The following is a 13,712-nucleotide window of genomic DNA, read 5'->3' on the forward strand; positions in this document are numbered from 1 at the left end:
GAATGATGTAATGGATATGCATGATGACCGTCGGAGGCTGCAGGGGACGCCTGCTGCTGCCACCCCTAGTCGGCTACGTGCCATGGTGGAGGGGCTAGGCTGGGCGGATGTTTGGCGACATATGCATGCCAGGGCCCGTGAATACACGTATGTCTCTGCCGTCCATGGTTCCTTCTCCCGGCTAGATTATATATTTGTGCCTTGTGGATTCCTGGATAGGGTGCGGGAATCTAATATCCTGCCTAGGGGACTGTCTGACCACTCCCCTGTGGCTGTGGAGGTTGACCTACGTAGGACGAGGCAGCCATTCCGGTGGAGGATGTCCGCATGGCACCTTCAGCAAGCTGACTATGTGCTACACATGCGTGGTGCGATTGCTAACTACTGGCGAGAAAATCTGGTGGAAGGCACAGATCTAACAGTCGTCTGGGAAGCCATGAAACCTACCCTGAGGGGAATTGATCTTTCGTGGTGTGCGGCGGCCCGTCGCAGGCGTCGGGAAGCTGTAGTGGGGGCGGCGGCTCGGGTGGAGGCTCTGGAGCGACGTTATCAGGAGGGGGAAGGCGCAGTGGCAGTGCGGCTGCTTCTGCAGGCGCAGCAGTCCTATGCGTCGGTGTTACTGGACGAGGCTCGACAGGCGTGGTTAGCCACGCGGAGTAGAATATATCAATGGGGAGACAAGTCTTGTGCTATGCTCCACAAACTATGCCAGCGTACTCTGCAGCCGCTTGCCCTGCCCGGGCTTACGGATGGGGATGGTGTTACAGTTACGGACCCGGCGGCGCTGGCAGCTAGCTTCGCCAGTTATTATGCAGAGCAGTATGCGCCGAAGGATTGCCTTTCAGCTGCGGCAATCGACAAATTCATCGCTGACCTCCCACCGAGGGCAGTCTCCACTGAGACTCGAGCGGCGTTGGACCTTCCCCTCACGGCGGAGGAACTGGGTGATGCTCTGGGACAGCTCAACACTGGGAAGGCGCCCGGGCCGAGCGGCTTCCCGTGTGACTTCTATAAGACATTCCATCTCCAATTGGGGTCCCATTACAGGACTGCGCTAGAGGCGGCGCGAGAAGTGGGTAGGCTGCCGGCTGACTGGCGCCATGCTGAGGTGGTGGTGTTTCAGAAACCGGGAAGGCCCCCTGATCGTCACGACTCGTACCGTCCTAAATCATTGCTCAACATCGAGGCTAAGCTATTGGCTAAAGCGTTGGCGAACCGTCTCCTCCCGTATGTCGCCGATCTGGTCCACCCGGATCAGGCGGGCTTTATGCCACGTAGAGCGACACGGCACAATATTCGCCGAGCGCAGACGGCCGTAGACGCGATGAGAGCCACGGGAGAGCGGGCGGCCCTGCTCTTGGCAGATATAGATAGGGCCTTCGATTCGGTGAGTTGGACCTACTTGTTCGCGCTCCTGCCTCATCTTAATTTGGGCCCGGTGTTCATCTCCTATATCAGACTTCTGTATACTGACATCACGGCGTCTGTGCGTGTCTCTGGAGCGATTTCGAAGAGGTTTTCCAGCGGCCGGGGGACCCGCCAGGGTTGCCCGTTGTCTCCATATTTATTTGCATTGTTAATGGAGCCTCTTGCCTCATGGGTGCGCATTGATGCGCAGCTGCGGGGTTTTGTATGGGGGGGGGCCTTACCGATAGAATCGCCCTCTATGCGAACGACGTCCTCTTTTTCCTCACGGACCTAAACAGATCGGGTCCCCGAGTGTTGGAGATAATGCGTATCTTTGGTGAAGTATCGGGCCTCTACCTTAACCCGAGTAAGTCCACCCTGTGGGTGCTGGGTGACGGGGCGGGCGCCGGCTCGTGGGCGTCAACCTTGCGAGCTGCGGCCGGGGGCATATTGTATCTCGGAGTGTTCTTGTCCGAGTCCGCGAAGATCTCGTGCGAGCGTAACGTGCTACCGGTGTGGGAGAGGGTCCAAGCGGACATTAGCACTTGGTCTTGTATGCCCCTTACCATCTATGGCAGGTCGGCGATCTTTAAAATGGTCGCCCTTCCACGCCTCCTTTATCAATTGCAGAGCCACCCGCACCCAATCGCACCGCGATGGTTCCGGCAGGTCAATTCCGCCTTGGGCCGCTTCTTGTGGGCATGGGGTGCCGCTAGAGTGGCGCTACGCACGTGCTTTATTTCCACGTATTGTGGTGGCTTGGCCACATCGGACGTCCTCTCGTATTACCAGGCCTCTCATCTGTTGATCTTAAACGAATGGTGGTATGGAGACAGAGGGGACCCGGCTTCTGTGCTGGAGCGCTCACTGATGGGGAATAACACGCTACATACTATCCTGTACTCGGCCGGACTCAAGAGGCGGCTGCCGTCCGCCACGCAAGTGGTATTTGCAGTTTGGAGACAAGCACTGCGTCGGATGGGTTGGTGGGGAAGGGTGACGGCGGAGACCCCGCTGTGGCGAAATGGACGACTTCCCGCGCTGGCCTCGCTGACCGGGTTTGGCGGATGGGACTCCATTGGGATCTCCTCGCTTGGTGACGTTCTGTCCGGCGTGACACTTAAGTCATTTCAGGACCTACGGGACGAGTTCCACATGCCTAAGACTCAATTCTTCAGATATCTACAATTTCGTCACGCATTGGCACCTAGCCTGATTGGGTTGGAGTCACTTCCGGAGTTCAGCCCCGTGGAGGCGAAGGTTTTCATGGGTGATCTTGGGAATAAAAAGGTGTCCCGCATATATCAGACGCTGGTCACCCACTGTTCCTCCTCCCTGCTCCCACTGAAGGACGCCTGGGAAAAGGACGTAGGGCCCCTGGATGAAGATGACTGGAGGGAGGCGCTGGAGTCCCCACGTGGGACGGCTATTGCGGTACGACTCCGACTAATCCAATTTAAATATGTGCACAGGGCCTACTATACACGGGAGAGACTATGGAAAGCGGGCCTGATTGGGTCCCCGGAGGGCCTGCGTTGTAGAGCTGAGATAGGTACCCTGATTCATACTGTGTGGTCGTGTGCTGGTTTGACTAGATTCTGGAATGGTGTTTGGAGCTGTTTGTCGGAAGTGCTGTGCTGGGATCTCCCCCGCACCCATCGCCTGGTTCTCCTTCATGTGTTAGAGGGGGTAGGTGGTAATATTTACCAGCGTCATCTCTTGCTATTGGGTCTAGTGGTGGCCAAGCGGGGCTTGGCACGGGCGTGGAAGAATGAGCGAGCCCCCCCCCCGGAGTGCGTGGAAGGCTGGACTGGATTATTTTATGGGGTTGGAGCGTCCAGTGTTCAAGGCCAGAGGTTGCCCCCGGAAGCATTATAAAATCTGGAAACGGTGGGCGGTTTACAGAGGTTCGACTCTGGATCCCCCAGCAGAACCTGACGACGATCTGGATGTGGGTGATGAACGCCGGGCCTAGGGTGACGCATGGCGCTGGGCATACAGATAGCATGCACAGGAGGCTTGACGTGATCGCGTGTACAGGGCTAGGGAGGGATAAGGGGTGGGTAGTGGGGCTACTGGGTGGCTGTGGGAGGTGGGGGGGTTAGGGTGAAATGTTCTTTTCTTGATTGGGATACAATGATATCTGTATGTTGATAATTTACAGTGACCTCCTGATTGTGGAGGACTGTATGTCTGCTTTTACCTGATCAATCAATAAAAAAATTTGTTGTGAAAGAAAAAAAAGACCAATGAGGAAAAGAAAAAAAAATCCAAGAAGTCGAAAAGTAGATATGAATTTTCAACGTTTTAAAGGAAAATAGCACCAAAAACTATTAAACGCCTACTGCTGTCATCTCGTTGCTCTTGACTAGTACCTACGTGCAAGTTAAGGTCGACTACAATTGAGCATGGGTCAGATATAGCGAGCAGGTTCATTCCTAGTGGAAAAGTTACCTCTAGATGTCGACAGCCTTCAATAGAAGCAGGCAGTGGACTGGCGTCAAGAGAAGTGGCTCGGCGGTGATGGAGTCTGGGGCCAAGATGGAGCCTCGTTAAATCGTTGGTTTATTCTCTATCAGCAGAAGTCTAAGTTTTATTGCCCTGGAGGTCTTCGTTGTTGATCAGGTCCTCGTCGACAGCATGGATAGATTTCGTAGCCAAGTGGAGAATGAAGTGCACCCTCGGCGAATTGGCTGGCAGGTTGGACTTGGTCCCCCTACGGTTGCCCAGGCATAAGTTTCTCAGCCCCTAATGTTCAGGGTTAGGCAGCAGGAGTACACTCTGACACCATCCAAGTGTTCCAGGACCTCAGGGACAGTCCTTAGGGGTCAAGGCTCATTCTGACAGAAGCCACAAGCAGGATCCAGGGCAGGTCCAGTAGAAACTGGCCAGTTTGGCCCTTCCAGGAAAGTGGGTTTCTTGCAGCTTTTGTGTCCCTGTAGGTTAACAGGAGAAAAGCCAGTTGACCCTTGGAGTCCACTTCTTAGTCTTGGGTACAAGTGGGAAAAGGTCCAGGCATTAGGGTTCACCTCACAGGCCTCAACAGTAGGTGCAGTCCTTCTTATCTCTTCCACAGTTCCAGTAGTGCTCTGAAGAGGGTGCCCGAGGATTTCACATTCATTCCTGGCACTAGTCTGTGGGTGGGAGACCATACCCACTTTTGCAGTACTTCCTGGGTGCCCTACCACAACCGATACAACAGGGCTCTAGTCTACCTAAAATTACAATGGTTGAACCTTTTTTCCCCAGTGCAGAGCTCCTGTGCCCACCCTAGAGGTGAGGCCGGGGAAATGATCAACCCCTGCTCTGTGGTCACTTAAAGCAGGATTTGGGGGAAGCTTCTATCCCAGCTCCCCCTGGGATTGGGGCTTGACTGATAAGGACAAAAAAGAGGATAGGCCAAGGTGTTAGTTATATCTGCCTTTGGCGGGGGCCACTTTGAAGTTAACGAAGTTCCCGGAAACTGCCCAGACGGTCATTCTGTCAGAGGAACAGAACACCTGCCCACACCCAAGGCCTTTGTTTCAGCCCTGGGAGCAAGTTCACACCTCATTAAGCAGATATTCAGCTTCGGGGCTACAGCTGGAAGTTCATGTAAATGAGCCACTGTAGGCTGTAGACAGGTAGAAGGCAACTTTCTAAAAGTACTTGCTTTAGAATACTAATTACAATTCCGAACTTGTCAATAAATTGGGCTTGTAATAAATATTTTAAAAAGTCCAATAATCATCTTTTTAGCTGGTTCCCTAAGTGGAGATAACAATATTTAAATGTAATATTACACCCAATCGTTCTTATGGATCAGCTAACCCTGCTACAGTGAAAACAGCTTTGAGGGCCTTGTCACTGTAAGGACATGCTTTACATTAAACATTTACATGTCCTACTTTAAAATACCATGCACCCTGTCTTCTGGGCACTCAAGGCTTCCTTAAGGGGTGTCTTACTGCCACTCTAGTGGTGGTGCAAAGTGTGTTACATTCCTGAAGTGACAATTACCATACAGGCTACATGTACAAAGTGTACTAATCACTAGTGAATTATAGTTATGGCTGCCAGTTTTCCTTTTTTACAGATAAATGCAGACAGAACACAATGTGTTTCCTGTCTGTATTTATTTTTAAAAATGGAAAAATACAAATAAATGCTGTCTTTCATGAACTCCAGGCAAAAACAGAGTAGATAAACATCCCAGGGAATTAAACAAAATAAGATTTCCTACGGGCATATGTTAACAAATATTTGTAGTATAATGCTAATAGTACCTGTGGGTGTAGAGTTTTGTTATAAGTGGCTGCTTAATTTGCTAAAACGCAACAGGCATCCACATATGAGTCCACATCTAGAGTTAAATAAATGTGTCAATATACCATTTTATGACTCCATTTATCATCAAAACTCAAAATAAATATGGATAAATACCAATAAAATTGCCACAAACAAATATGGGTACATACAGACAGAAATGTTAAAAAAAAGAAATATCATAAAACCAAAAGCCCTAATAATAGTTTATATAAATATGCCTAATAGGAGTAATGCCCACTTCCACATGCTTTAGGGGTCAGATCACATGCACTGGGGCTTGGTGAGTAGGGTCCCAGTGCACAGATTCAAAACAAGAGCAGCATCAGTTCAAAATAAATGGGGGTAATCATGCAAAAAGTTGCATTTTCCTCCTATAATCAAGAGGGATTTAAAATGTGTTATTTACTGGTTCTTATGATTAATATTGTATGTATAGCATGGAATGCTTTTACAATTTATAGTTGTGGGTTTTCTATATCAAGTGCTTATAGTGTGTTGCTTATGAAACCCAAAATAAAATCATTTAGGATTCTACAAAATATCACAAACTGAAATCTTAAATACAGGCAGATCACCTTGATAAGAAGTAAGGGTATTTCATTTCAGTGCCAATGCTGCTTAGATTGCTTAACCCCTTGGCCGCAACAGTAATTCCGCCGCGGCGCTGGGGGGCAGGGGGGCCGCGCGGCTCCGCCATGCTCGTGACGGAACCACTCAGGTCACGAGCCACAGGCACGCTGTGCTTGTGACGGAGTGGTTCCGTCATGGCCCGCCCGCTAATTAAAACTGCCGCGCAGGCGTGGAATTCCTGCAGCATGGGCGGGGCGGCCGTGCCGTGACGGAACCACTCTGTCACCAGCACATCGCGTCCGTGGCTTGTGACGGAGTGGTTTCGTCACCAGCACGGAAGGAGTTAAAACCATTTGATCAAACTTCAGAATTTATAGAATTTTGATGCGAAGGTGTATTTACAGTAGTTGTTTCCACCAAAGGGTTATAAGCGAGATCAAGCAGAAAACGAGAGAGAAGCTCAAGTTGTCTATAACATCACCTGGAACCACAAGAGGGAAAACAACCCTGTTATTAACAAATCCCCATCAACAATTTTATACTTTGTAGGCCTCTCTACCACAAAAAGACTTTTACCATGCACAGACAGGGGAAGAAAAGTCAGAGGGGAAAATGCACAACATGGCCTTACCTTCCTCAGTCCCCCATAAAAAGAACCTGGCTCCCTACACCAAGTACACCACCCTCTGCAATCTCTCCCTCCACTGCCTAGGTCAAATATAAAAAAATAATTCTGCCACCCTCTCTCGCAGCATCTGGAAAGCTCCTCCAACCCAATCCTAAAGTAGTTACCTGGAATCCTGTCACACTTCTTGTCCTCCAGTGGCAACACCCTCTCAACTCCCTTTCCTCCAAACAAAAGTAGCTGATGTCCTGCCATACTATTCACCCACCCTCTGCAACACACTTCTCTCACCTTCCTCCTCTATACAAAATCCTCCTGCCCTCCCTCATCACTCATTGCACCTTTCCTCCCACCCACTACCTGAAGCTGCACTCTCTCGATGTGACTGCGTGAGTCAGGGTTGCTCATCACTGTGACTAGCTATTCCCTGTCAGAGAAAGTCTGTGCAGACCCTCAGATTAGAAGGGTAGATGGTTGGTGGTTCATCAACAAACCTCATGAATTCCCTGCCTATCTGGTCTGCAGACACCATGAGAAACCAACAGATCACTGCTCACCTGACATTATCTTTGGAGACCAGCAGAGCCTAGAAAAAAGTCAACATCTTTTTTTCATTGGTCTGAAATCAGAGCATTGAATAAGCAGTTTTGAAACCGGTTTTCACTAGAATGGCTCTCAATGACATTAAACATATGTATTCATTGGAACTTGCTTTTTCCCACCCAAGGTTGACATTTCAACCTGCAAAGAAAAATTGAAACTACCTTTTAGTAACATTCTTCCTTGTCTTCATTGCCTTTACATCAATAAACAAACATATGCAATGCAATTGGTCTCGCCTTTGAGACCTTATATGTATTTAGCTATGCAGCACATTAGCCTGGGTGCTGAAACATCTACTGTTCTTTAACATGGAGGGAAAGTAAGCACCAAACTGCGTGACACGCCAGGTATGGGAACACATGGAGAGAAATATTGTCTTTCAGCGGGAAATGGTATAGTCCAAAGCTCTGTTTTTAATATAAAACCAGGGCCTTCGGTGGTCATATCAATGAAAATAAAAGATTTGAAAAAAATATTATGGTCTACGGGTGGTTGTGGAAGACAATTTGTATGGACTGGAATCTAGAGAATGCTGAAGTGATTCTGGTATTTTATGGACCTCTGCTGGTCGTTTTTTATCAAAATTAATAGAGGCAGTTGCCAGAAAAATAACAAAAAGAAAGTCCCTCAGCAGAAAGCAATTTTGGTATTATACTGACCTCTGCTGGTCGTTTTCTATCAAGACAGTTAAATAGAGGCAGTTGAACAGAAGAAAAGTCCCTAAGCGGAAGCATACAAGTCCTAGGGCTGATCTCCAGAGCCCACAAAGTACATGCACATATAAGTATATACTAAAGTATATACTAAAGTATATACAAGATGTCTCGAATGCTTGACCTAAAAAGGTTAAAAATAAAGAAACAATAGGAAGAAGCTATTGTTCCTGAACCAAATGTGAACACAAGCATAAAACCATGAAAGAAATCCAATTGAAATCTACACTATTTCAAGCACGGATGTCATTTAGGGACGCATGTGCGACCCCTTACTTGCTCCTTGCGACCTGTGGCACTAGTTTTATGACCACTTGCCTGAAAGGTGGCAAATTCAGTGACTAGAACACTGGGGCATGTCACTATAATAGGTGTCTGGATCCACCATTCTTTTTGGTCCATTTTCATTATGCTAATAATGCATCATAGTGTTTTAATCACTGTTAGCAAAATAAAGAATGAAGCAGCAGGAGCTAGAACAGGAAGTTCTCTGGCAGCTGTGGCAAGTACTTGTAAATGTTTGTTGTGTGCATTCATGCGAGTGTGTGATTGTGTCAGAGAAAAGGTGTGCGAGTGTGCCTTTATGTGTGATCCTGTGCTTGTGTGAAAATGAGGGAGTGACAGGTAGTGAGAATCACTGATATTGAGGAGCAAATTTAGTATGACTTTGCGCTACTTTGCATTATCATGCAAATGCCACTATGTATAGGTCATGGGTGTATTTTGGCATTCCCACCCTAAAACTCAGGGTTTATGACACAAAGCCCTAGCTACTCAAAATATTAGACACAGCTGTGCACCAAAAAAATAATATCTTCTTGAGGTAGGCATTACGCTGGAGAAATGTTTTAATTTCTTCTGACTTGTAACAAATTGCATGTGTGCTGCACTATACAATTTCACATCTAATGTGAGAAAAGTTTTTAAGTTTGTCTAGGCATAGTACTTTTGTACTGGAAGCTTTACCTTGAAGTACAAACCCAATGCTAAATAACATGCACACACATTTACACTAGGGTGCACAGTAATGTATGTGTGGTGCTAAGCAGCCTGTTTGTTACTGAGCACTGGGAAAGAGAGGAGCAGTCTCATATTCTAGCAGATGTGGCTTTGCAAAGCTTTCTTTCCCTGGCGCAATGCAGTGTACTATGTTTTCTTCTTTTTTTGAGTCAGTGATGGAGATAAAGAGAGTGAGGAAAACAGTGACAGTAAAAAAGTGAGATTATGTAGGTGAGAATGAATAGGAGTGTGAGGGAGCTCCAGCAAGAATGAGCGAGGGTCAATGAGTGAGTGAAACTGTGAGCAAGAATGAATGAGTGCAAGTGAGTGATAATGAAAACATGAGTATTAATGAGTGAATTTAAGTAAGCATGAGTAAGAATGTGGCGTTATGCTTGCGAGTGTGCCCTTGACCTTGGCATACCAGACCAATTCAGGAAAGTGCTATCTGTGATTACATCCCCTCTGGGCCAGGTGATAAACAGGGCTCTTGCCATGGCGGTCGTGCCTAGAGCCTGGAAACAGGCCAGGGTGATACCCCTGCTTAAGAAACCCACTCTGGACCCAGCTAAACCTGAAAATGATCGCCCTACCTCTCTGCTACTGTGAGTAGCGAAGATCACGGAGGCTTATGTCAACTCCCTCCTCACGGACTTCCTGACCACTAACAACACTCTCGACCCCTCCCAGAATGGCTTCCATCCAGGCCACAGCAAGAAGTCTGCTCTCTTGGCTGTGACTGAACATCTTTGGACAGCACTGGATGCTGGGCGCACAACGGCACTGATTTTATTGGATCTCAGTGCCGCGTTTGACACGGTATCCCATGCCATTCTCTTATGGTGCCTAGAGGAGGCTGGAATTGTAGGTTTGACCTTCGAGTGGCTCACCTCAATCCATGCTCAGAGATTGTTCGAGGTGTCAGCACCCCCTTTTATCTTGGGTATTCATTCCATCAAACAAAGGGTTCAGCAGGGCTCCTCCCTGAGCCCTCTGCTATTCAATCTTTATGTCCCACCCCTGGCAGCAGTAGCCAAGAGCAGAGGGCTGACCATGGTCTCCTACGCCTACGACACAAAGTTGATGGTGGCGCTCTCGAGCGACTCTAAGCAGGACGCCCTCAAGTTCTAGAGCGACCTTGCAGCAGTCGCAGAGTGGATGACCACCAACTGCCTATAGCTGAATGGGAGCAAATCGGAGGTGCTGCTGGTGGGGAAGGACCATGGTCAGTGGAGCGAACTCTGGTGGCCCGAGAGCCTAGGTAGTGCCCCTCCTCCCAAGCAGGTTGTTAATAATATGGGGGTATCGGTGGACTCGTCCCTCAGCTTCCAAGTACAAACAAAAAAGGTGGCATGGACCTGCTATGGTCTATTGCTTGGGATCAGACCCCTACTGGGCTTTTTTGATGCACCTACACGGCAGGTCATTATTCATGCCTCGATAATGTTGAGATTGGACTATGCCTGCTCGTTGTATTTGGAATCTAATAAGGCAGACATTCTTAGGCTACAGAGGGCACAAAACACGGCTGCAAGAAACCTTCTTGGTCTGCGCAGAATGTGCTCTATGACAGACGCCATTCGCCGACTCCACTGGTTGCCTCTGGCCAGGCGAATTGAGTTCAAGGCTCTCTTTAAGGCCCTGAAACATGCCACCCCTGGTATACTGGCCAACCTGCTTGCGCTATACATACCCCCACGCCAACTTCGTTCCCTGGGGCAACAGCTGGCGGTGGTCCCCTAGGTAAGGAGCTGGGGGTCGCTCTTTCCGTAGCAAGGCGGCTATCCTATGGAACTCGCTGCCCGCACACATCCACGGCCTCAACTATCAGGAATTTAGGAAGGCAATTCAAATACACCTCTTCCCTGCACTATAGGCCTGCTCTCTGCTCCCTTTGAGCTTGTCTGTTGCTCTGCTGTCAGCGCCAGGACGCCTCTTTGCTGGGGCAGCTGTCGTGCTTTACAAGTTGAGGTAACATAACATACTGAAGGTAATTCTAGCCTTAAAGAGGCACCCATGGTAAAAGTCTGGCATCAGCATACCGGAGGCAATCCTTTGCATGGCAGGCACCTGTGACAACATGTTAAGAATAGAGGGCTCACTAGAGGTTATACTTGGCATTTAATGGCACTCATGACAAATGCTGGCGCTGGTATACAGGGTGTAATTCTTGGCATAGAGGCACCAGTTGAAAACTGTTGTCCCTGGGTTAATGGAGGAAATTCTTGTCAAAGGCGGCACCTGTGGCAAAGTGCTGGCTGACACATTGAAAGTATTTTTTGGCATAAGGGAGGACCATCATGGTATATAGAAGGGGAAAATGATGACAAAATGCTGGTCCTGACATATGAGAGACAATTATTGACATAAGAGTCACCCATGGCTTATGGACAGCACTTCTGGCAAAACTGAGCATTTGGCATATTGTATGTACTTTTTGGACAAAAGGGGCACTCATAGCATATGGGGAGCACCCATGACAGTATCCTGGAACTAGCACACTGAAGGTCATATTTAAAAGAGGGGGCACTCCCAGCACATTTTAGAAAAAATTGGGTAAATTTTCCTGGCACGCCATCAAAGTCTTGTGTAGCTAATGAGTGCTTTCTCAGAACATATGGATTTTTTGCAAATTTATGTGAAAACTGTCCTTTAAAATACATCTGGTCCAATGTTTTCAATATTTGCGTGGTGACAATGCCGCCCCAAAATGTTTGCGTAGAAGATTTCGGGCTCACTTGCTGCAAATCAGGGTAATATTACAGCCTGCCACTTTAAAAAATCACCAGCCACCACTCCAAGAAAGTTAGGTAAACAGTTTTTGATGACCACTGTTTATTTTCTGCCGCTTCCACACGGACATATCATGTTAGGCTTTGTAAACATAATAAATTCAGAGGTGTAATGTGTGCTCTTCTGATTTAATGAAACAATTAACTAAAAAAAAAAACCTTTTTAAACAAGATGTTGCCATGTTTCATTATTGTGAATATGTGAAAAATTAAGTGTCCAAATAAAACCTTCACCTTTGTGCTTTCCATGAGTGGCAGAGTCTTACACGTGACTTTAAATTAAAATCTATTAACAGTAAGGAATCACTTAGGCCAAAAATACAATTGGTGTTCAAGATATGATCTATGCCAATTAATACATAAGGAAACACCCACTATTGTTTTATTTAAATCTCTTTTTTTCCTCTCCCCATGCTTTATGAACACATTTCTAATTGCAGTACATAGTAGGAGAACTAATATTTCATGACAGTTTGTGGTATAAATAAGTGTAGGTTCCCAGTGCTGTTGTTTATTTTGTGCCACTATATCCCCTTGGGATGAACACATACTTTTTCATGTACAAGTAAGAGAAAATTAGTAATTATTCCCTTGCATATCATGTCAGCATCCTAATACAGGTGGTATCTAAAACAGATGTTTGTCTATGTTGTATTTTTATATTAATAATGCATTTATTATGGAACTTCAGCAATACCAATTATTGTGATGTCATCATGTGACATCACTTTCAAGGAAGATTGAGAAACAAAGGTCATATGATGTACCTCCTGTGATGTCATTAAGTCAAAGGTGTGAGAGGTCACTGCTGCTACCCCAGGCATTTTAATGAATCAATGTCCATGATTTCTAGATTCACTGACGTAAGTAGAAAAAATGTTCGCTTTTTTTTACTGGACCTTTAAACATCTACCCTACCAAACAGACGTGTGATGTCATAAAAAAAGTCAAAAAAATCACCCAAAAAAAGTATGTGTATTAAGAACAAAATTGATTATTTTTAATTTAATATTTATCTGGCTACTGCTGCCATACCTTTCCAAATATCACACGGCAAGGTCACAGTTTTAATTGAAAATCTCAGGATTTTTTTCCAACAGTTGAAGAAGGGGTTTAAGGCTCCTGAATGAACTAGTTATGAAATACAACTTGTACATGTATTTTGTCTCTTTTGGATGACACCAGCCGCGGCCAGGGCAGGTGAGAGCGGTGGGGCCATTTGGGTGGGGGGGGGGGGGGGGGGGGGGGGGGGATTTCAAGAGACAACGATGAGGGAAAATGTATTAGTTATTTAATTTTCCCTCATCGTCATCTGTTGGAATACCCCCCCCCCCCTCTCCCCCCCCTCCCCGGCCCCACCCGCTCTTACCTGCACGGACCACGGCTGGATGGCACTGTTTAATCACTGGCTTGGCTTTACAGAGAACTGTTTCGTACAGAACTGGACCCTAGAGAGGTGGTGAACCACACATGAATTTTTTTGATGCCGCTTTTACTAAGTTAATTTACCTAGAAAAGATGTTCACCCATCAGGCAGTAGTGAATAAGCAGAGTCTCACTCTAAAAAGTTCATTTTAGGAACAAAGTGCAGGCTTCTCCCTAAAACACAAGGCACCTAGACTAATCTAAGCTGTACTCCCTTCACCTGGGATCATTGTAAACAATAATCAGTTCTTACACAGCTTGATTTTACTG

The sequence above is a fragment of the Lissotriton helveticus genome, chromosome 6, assembly GCF_964261635.1.
Source record: "Lissotriton helveticus chromosome 6, aLisHel1.1, whole genome shotgun sequence".
Classification (NCBI taxonomy): domain Eukaryota; kingdom Metazoa; phylum Chordata; class Amphibia; order Caudata; family Salamandridae; genus Lissotriton; species Lissotriton helveticus.